We start from the raw sequence: 8,294 nt of genomic DNA on the forward strand, positions 1-8,294 counted from the left end.
TGTATCATTATTTCAAGTGCCAAAGAAAATGTGTTAATGCAAATAAAAAAGATAAATTGATTTTTTTTCCTTCTATTTATTATATTCCATTTTTAACCCCGCTAAAGCCAAATGATGGTCATGGACCATGGCTTGAGGTCGCCGCTTCAAATTTGCTATCGCTGATGCTCATGTAATGAATTTATTCAAGCTGGGGGCATTAACAAGAAAAAAGGTCGTGCAGTTCAACTTTTTCGTTTATTAGCCTTTAACATATCGACAAATTTAGATCTGATTTTCGTTCTGTCTCTGTATGAGTTCAGTCGTGTGTTTATTTTTTCAAACGATTACTTTAATCCTGGGACGCGGAGGAGAAGGTTATACAGGCAGCGTCGGATCACGCGAATGTGTTATTTTTCGCCGTTCATATTTGTCAGGTTCAGATCAGTGCTCGTGTAATATAATTGCATTAAAAGTGCACAGCAATATCTGTGCGCGTTAATGGATGTCGACACAGACAGTTTTACGATTCTAAACGGCGACAAAACCCCAAAAATGTGGTAAATTGAATTAATCGTTGTAGCATTGCTGTTTATCAGCTCGTTTTCCATCAACTGACCTCAAATCGGGGATAACCGATTAAAAAACAGTACACATCCATCTTCTTTCTGTGGTCGTTCCTCGTAAAATGACAGCGCTGAAGAGGAGCCCACTCCAGACGGAACGCCACCTCATCAAAGGACACAACCACACTCGCATATTTACTCTGCAATTTAACGTCAAGTACAACTGTGAAATGTGGCAGGATTTGGGGAAAACCTCACGCTGAGCATAAGGTCATCCTGAATATGGGAAAATATATGTAACGGGGTGAATGCGAAATACTCAAAAGCCAATAATCTAATCACCTAAAATGAATACATTTATCAGCTGTCTTGTAACTTAATCCCTTCCATAGGTCTGTGTTCTCCGATGAGTTTAAGCAGTATTTCTACACAGCCATAAATTCCATCCACATTCACCGCTCGACTGAATTTATTTTTAAGATTCCGTTATCATTGGGATGGGTAGAGAAGGGGGAAATCTATTATTCCATTGAACTGCTCTGCAGCGCAGCGCCTCTCCGTGCGTATATAGACTGAGAGACTTGGCAGGTTAGTTAACGCGACAATTTGGAAGTGTCCCGGATGTGAGCAAGAGTGGCCGTACCATACACAGGTGCACGGAACTTGACCGATCCACCTTTTGCAGTCGACGTCGGTTCTGCCCCTAAGCGACACCTGATCCTATTAAGTACGTTTTATAATATAATTTTGTTTGTGTAATTTAAATGTATATCCTTAAATAAATGTATATAATAATAATACACGATCCATACAATAAAAATGATACAATTCAATACAACATAATTTGAAGCAGTCGTTGCGTTTTGACATTACCATTTACTGTAAGTTTAGTGGACGGGATTCAACCTTTTTATTGCTTGTGTATCTTGTGTTATGCTGGTGCACATTGATTATTCTTATCTTATCATTGATTTATTCTTATCTACAGTTTTGGTAAGTCATTTATTCAGTTCTCATCTATTTCTAATTTGTCGTGTTTTCCTTGCAACCTTTTCTTTGTAATTATGTAAAAGCACTCTCTGTATGAAAATGTGCTATTAAAACAAAAAGTGGTTGTTGTCCAATTTTTATTTATTGATATCAATAAGCGATTCGCGGATCTGAGCTCAACACTCCTTACACGTATTTTTGTTGTTGTTGTTGCTGCCGGGTATTCGGCCATTTCAAATGCCAAAGACGTGTGCGGTGTGTTTAGTGGAAAAACTCGGAGCTCGGTGGAAATCGGAGTCCCTTGACTTATATGCGCATGTGTAGAACTGTCAAACGTTATCGGCGGACTCATGGCTCTTATAGCCCGTTTACAACTGAAAAAGAAAGACATGACTTTATTATTTATTAAATTATTATTGCATTTGTTCCAAAAACATGTTTTACAAATATCGAGTCATAATGTGACAATCAAACACGCTTTAGTGAAACAACATTAAGATATTTAAAAGTTAGTTATAACAGAGACACAATCAATCCCATATAACAAAGCGTAATACTCCGGATTTGTAACCGTGAACCACATCTCACTCCCCCCAAAATGAAGGAGCCACAATGTATTTAGTTGTTCGCGGCGCCTTACTTGCTCCCAGTCCACAGTTAACTCCAGCCGTGTGTCTGATGCTACACATGACAGTAAATTTGAACTTGAACCCGTGTCATAGTTTGTTAGTAAAGAAAGAAAAGTTAAAGAGTTCCGCACAGAAATGGGGCGAAAATCGTGGCTAAAAATAGTCGGACGGAAGAACACATTTAAACTTGTAAAAAGATGGGAAAACTTTTTTGTTCTCTCAAGCGTATTTAAAGCATTTCATAAGTGCGGTTCCTTTTTGACCGGCTGTTCTCGGCGTTCAGATACAGCAAGAGCTCCCAAACTGTTTTTCAGCCGCAGACCCCTTTACCAAAAACTTTTAAAACCGTCGACCCCCAAGTTACATGCAACGGTTTTTCATGTCCGCACCTGCTTTGATACGTTCTATAAGACAATGCACAGACATGTTTGTGCTACATGTATTTTCATGCATTCTTATGTGTGAGTGTGACTCTTTTAATGACACATTTTACCTTTTCGTTCGCAAGTTTGGTATGTAATGTGTTTTTATGAAAAAAGTGTTTTTTTGAATTATTTTACTTGTACCTACTGGAATCATCGATACTTTGAAGTAACAAACAAATAGCAGCAGTAATGGGGTCTATTTTTGCTATTGTCGACCCCCAAATTTTTTATTTAAACAGTCGACCCATAGAAAGTTCAAATCGACCCCAGGGGTTCCATATCGACCACTTTGGGAACTCTTGAGTTACAGGAACGACCGGGTCCTTCTTTTGTATCCACTCGTTATTGGAGTTGATAACCACTCTGCAAACAAAGTTTGAGAAGCACATTAAAAGAAAACTTTAAAAGGGGACAAGAATGATTTTATTTAACTTCGAATTTTGGCTTTGTGGAAGCGAGGTTAGTAACGGATTGCTCAGTTTTTCGTTGGCATTTGTCGCACATTTCAAGACAGTTGGTATCCTCTGCTTCGAGTGTACCTTCTCTATATATCTTAGAGAATCACGATTACGATTCTGAACTCAAATTATTGCAAAAATATAGTCTGTTAAATCACTCGTCACTTTTGAGTAGGACTTCACCTGAGGTCTGAAAGAACGTTACGAAAGACACACGAGTTTGTGAAATACTCTTGAAAATTAAAACAGATCTTGTTTGCGGGTCATGCGTTATTTACATATATTTTAAATAGAAACGAATTACGGATCGTAAACGTGTAACACGTCGATTAAATCGTGGGGCTCACCTCACAGTCTGATGCTCGGGTCATCCGGTTAAAGTACGATTGACAGAATATGCCCATGCTGTCCTATCACTAAGGCAGGGGTTCTTAACCTGAGGTCGGTGGACCCCTCGGGGGTACATGGATGGGGTTCAGGGGGTCCGTGAAGGTTAGATAAAAATGAACATTTATATTCACTGTAAAGTCCGGTACTGTTGATTTAGAGTAGATGTAGTAGTAATGGGGGCGACACGGTGGAGCAGTGGGTAGCGCTGCAGCCTCGCAGTTTGGAGACCCAGGTTCGCTTCCCTACATGGAGTTTGCATGTTCTCCCCGTGTTTGCGAGAGTTTCCTCCGGGTACTCCGGTTTCCTCCCACAGGTTAGGTGCATTGGCTATTCTAAATTGTCCCTAGTGTGTGCTTGGTGTGTGTATGTGTGTTCGCCCTGTGGTGGGCTGGTGCCCTGCCCAGGGTTTGTTTCTTGCCTTGCGCCATGTGTTGGCTCCAGCAGACCCCGTGACCCTGTAAGATATAAGCTGGTTGGATCATGGATGGATGGATAGTAGTAATGGTGGTAGAAAACGTTGTAGTTGTAGATCTGTTTTAATTTGCACAAGAGGGTTGTACAGTATTTCATAATTATAATGAGTGGCAATTACTTTTTTCATAAAAAGGAGTGTTTTTTTTAGATTTTTTACTTTAAAGTTTAATAATACTTTAAAGTTATCAAATACTACTTTTCATTTAGGCCTCCTTACCCAGCCAGGACGTCGTCAAGGTGGAAGGTCATAGGGAGAAAGCTTACATTGGGCTTTGTCTCCCCCAGGATGCTAGATGACAGCAAAGCCAGGCTTGGATCCCCGCATGGGTACCCACAGCGCATGCTGGGCATTGTAGATCTGGAGGACAGCCATGTTGGGTCCCATAGGGGCTTCCTGATTTGGGAGTCCCTACTCCATAGGACTCCTACCTCACCTGGAAGTGCATCAGTGCCAAAGTTTCATATCACCATAAGCACTCCCGGGGATTGTAAAAAAGAAGCTCCATGCCACAGATGGATAAGCCAAAGTCGGGTGGATGGAGGATGAAACTTGCTGGGGGGAACAGAGGAGGAACTGATGGAGAGAAAGAGAATACAAAGAGTTGCAGAGTACTTAATTACTGCCTTGTACTGTGGTTAGATGGTGGTAATCGCTTACATGAAGAATTGTTTGACACAATAAAAACTGTTTTGCCTTTTAACTTGTGTCTGAGCCTGTGTGTCGTGTGTTTGGGGAGTTGGAGCACCCCCTACAGGCCACACTCCAAAATTCCTACAAATGATGCAGGGTAAAGGAACCCTCCACCCCAAAATTATATTTTGTTATATGCTAGTTACCCCATGTAGTTTGTAGTGATGGGCAAGAAAAATTTTAACCTCCTGTTTTCATGGAGAATGGACAAAACATTGTTTCCAATAGACTGACATCCAATGGCAACAGCAACCAATATCAAAATGTCCTTGAAAATAATTCACATTATTTGTGTTGCATTGTCCACATGTCAAGCCATCCAGTTGTATGCTCACAATGTGCAAAATAAATGCATTTTTTGCCAGAATACTGTTAATTAAATAACTCCAGAAAATGAAAGTTAGTCCAGAAATAGGAATCCCCTTTACAAGGGATGACACCTTTGAATTGCAGCCAAGAGTCTTGACCATTGAATGAGGGGTCAAGCGGGCCTTCAATTCAAATGCACAATCATTTCCATGTGGAGTTGACTGGCACCCATAAGTTGGTCTGGTGTGAGAGTGTGCCCTGCAAGCAGGTTGGCACTGCAATCATAGTTTGATCTGACCTTGAACCCACTGAAGCCAGGATAAGATTCATCTTCCCACAACCCTTATTTAGTGAGGACAGGAGAAAATAAGGTATGCATGGAATTTGAAGTAATGGCCACTTCAAGCTCAGTCACTTTAAGGTTTAAGTTCATGGGACCGGACCAAAGATTTAAGCAATAATCCAGCTAAGGGATGGGTCAGATGGATTTGAAATGAGTTTTATTTAAGAATTCTGGTGGCCACATTGTCCATGACCAGTAATCTATTAATATACCTTGCAAGATCGAAAACTCAAAAAAGATTTAGCGAGATATTGAGGACATAACTGAGAACGAAACAGTTTGTGTCATTCGGTCTGTAGTTGGTTGGTACCAGAACATCAGGTTAGTTTTTAGCACCTTTTCCTATAATTGAGTTTTGATAAAATGTACTGGCACTGCACACCGTTCTTCAGGTGTTACAAAGTCATAAACAAGCACATCCTCTACTGGCATCATAAACATACAGATTTACATGATTTTGGTAAACAAAATTAGAGTGTAATTCATATCGGAAAAATTGATTACCTTAAAATAATAAAAAAAGTCCATGTAGGCCTATAGTGTATTTAATATCAGTAACGGTAATTTTCTATTTTTTTTTTCTTTGCTCATTACATCTTCTACCAAACTGAAAGTCCCACTGTTTCAAAATGCTACATGTATAGGATTCCATGAAGACTTTTTAAGTAGAACTTTGAGTTACCTTATGCACAGACAATTGTCATTTTCAATGTATCCCTATGACAAAAGGCCATTTTAATAGCACAGAGCTTTAAATTTATGATTTTCAGTCTCCAACAGATAATCTTAATAAGTTTTATGCTCCTTGCAATAATACAAGCAAGTTGATATTTCCTCTTTAAAGAACAGCCTAAATAAACATAGTGCTTCAGTCCAGGGCACCAGTGCAATGATGTGGCCTCCTTCATAAAGCCCACATTACTTTCAACTAACCAGCAGGTACTAAGAGTGCAGCAGGATCTGACCTTGAACAGCGATGTCCAACTCCGATTCTGGGGGGCCACTGTGGCTGCAGGTTTTCATTCTTACCAATTTCTTAATTAGTGTCCAGTTTTTTTTCTTTTGCCTTAACTTTAATTAACTTGGTATTTAAGACTCCAACTTCTTAATTATTTCTTTTTTTCCTTAATTAGCAGTTAAACAATAAGGAGATAATGTACAAATGAGCCAATATGTGACCATCTAATCTTTGGCCATCAAACAATATTTGAAAATAAATAAAGGTGAAGGTTTCAGTGATATTGATTTGCTCAGGCACACAAAACATTTGGACAGTTTTCTTTAAAAAAAAAAAAAGTAAGAAAAGCAGCAGTTTTGGAAATGTCTGCTGTGGCAGAATGAGAGCACCAAGTCAGGGAATTAAATAACAGATTTAAATAACTTCAACAGTTGTCCTCAAATAAAGAAACTGGTTGGAGTTTGAGCACCTGACATAGCTGGTCATCTGTTGGCTTGCATCACATCTCATTTTTGTTTGGATTCCATTTAAGGAAAAAAGAAGCAATTCAGAGGACTGAGTCCATATTGGAAGAGCAGCTTGTCCAAGGATGGAATGGCTGAAAATCCGGGGTGAGGATAAAAGAAAGGTGGAAAGGATTCAAAACAGGCCAACCTCAATATAACACAGACTGTTTGATGGCTTTTTAAGCTGAAAGAACTGTCACATCGCATGGCAAACTACAGCGTGTTCAGGTACAGTGGCACTCGAGTGGCACACCAGCTTAAACCCCCTATTTCAGATACTGTTTAAGACTGGGCAGATCTCATCTGATGTGCTCAGATGGAGCATAAAAAGTAGGGGAGGATCTGGAGACTATATGAATAAGAACACAGAAATAATCTGGATGAGAACAAGCCATTCAGCCCAACAAAACTCAGAGGTTCTTTCCACTTAATTCTTCTAAAATAACATCAACTCTAGTTTTGAAAATTCCTGAAGTTCTACTGTCTACCACACTACTTGGCAATTCATTCCATGTTTGAAGAAAAATTTGCTAATGTTTGCACGAAATTTAATGCACATTACAATTAACAGCAATATGTGTGATTCAGACTTTGAAATACTGACTGAACTCATCCATGTTTGTGCCTAGGGCGGGGGTGTATCTGAAAATGGTTCATTCTGATATCAGGACTCTTATCGTGAGTCACTCTGGACAAATGTCTAATGACATGTAACTTTTGTTGACCTAACAAGCTGGAACTGCTCTATTCAAATGTTAATACCTTCAGTTTGTACGTCTGGACAATTTTTAGTATCTTTCTGCCACCTACAAGCTTGTTATTGACAACAGTTGCTCTCTTGTATCCAAGCCAGACGTCATCTCTCTATTACAAAAAAAAAAAAAAATCCTGTAACAAGATGAGATTTTTTTGAAGTCACACCCTCCTCTCAACCATATTCAAACATGCACACGGTACTCTCACATTTCATTCGTGTGACTGCTTTTGTCAGACACATTTTCTGCTCTCTCAGCTCTTATAAATTTTTACATTTTCCTCACTTTAAGTTCCCAATTAAAGAAGGCGTATTATGTCCAAATCTTATTGATGAATTTCATCCAGAAGGGATATCAGCAGAAGAAATGAGTACATGGGCAATCCTAGCACCAAGGAACAAATTAACACCAAATTTGTTGATCAGTTACACGGCAAATTGATTAAATGTGTATCAATAGACTATCCTGAAACAGTTGGTGGTGATGTTGCGGAAAATGAAAACATCAACTTACAATATCCTGAAGAATATTTACAACCGTTAACACCGTCTGGTCTTCCACTGCACCAATGACTGTAGAAAGAAGGATGTACAGTATCCAAGAAAGGTAATGTAGTACATCTTCCCCGGATAACATTAGACAACAATGGAGATCTTGATATGCCATTCGTATTAAAACATTAACAGTTTCCCATTAGAATAGATTTTGCAAAGACAATTAACAAATCTCAGAGCCAAACATTCGAAAAAGTCGATTTATTTATTAGAGAGAAAGGAACAAATTTCTCTCATGGGCAGTTATACATTGCATTGTCACGATGA

Source organism: Polypterus senegalus, chromosome 5, assembly GCF_016835505.1.
Source record: "Polypterus senegalus isolate Bchr_013 chromosome 5, ASM1683550v1, whole genome shotgun sequence".
Lineage (NCBI taxonomy): Eukaryota > Metazoa > Chordata > Cladistia > Polypteriformes > Polypteridae > Polypterus > Polypterus senegalus.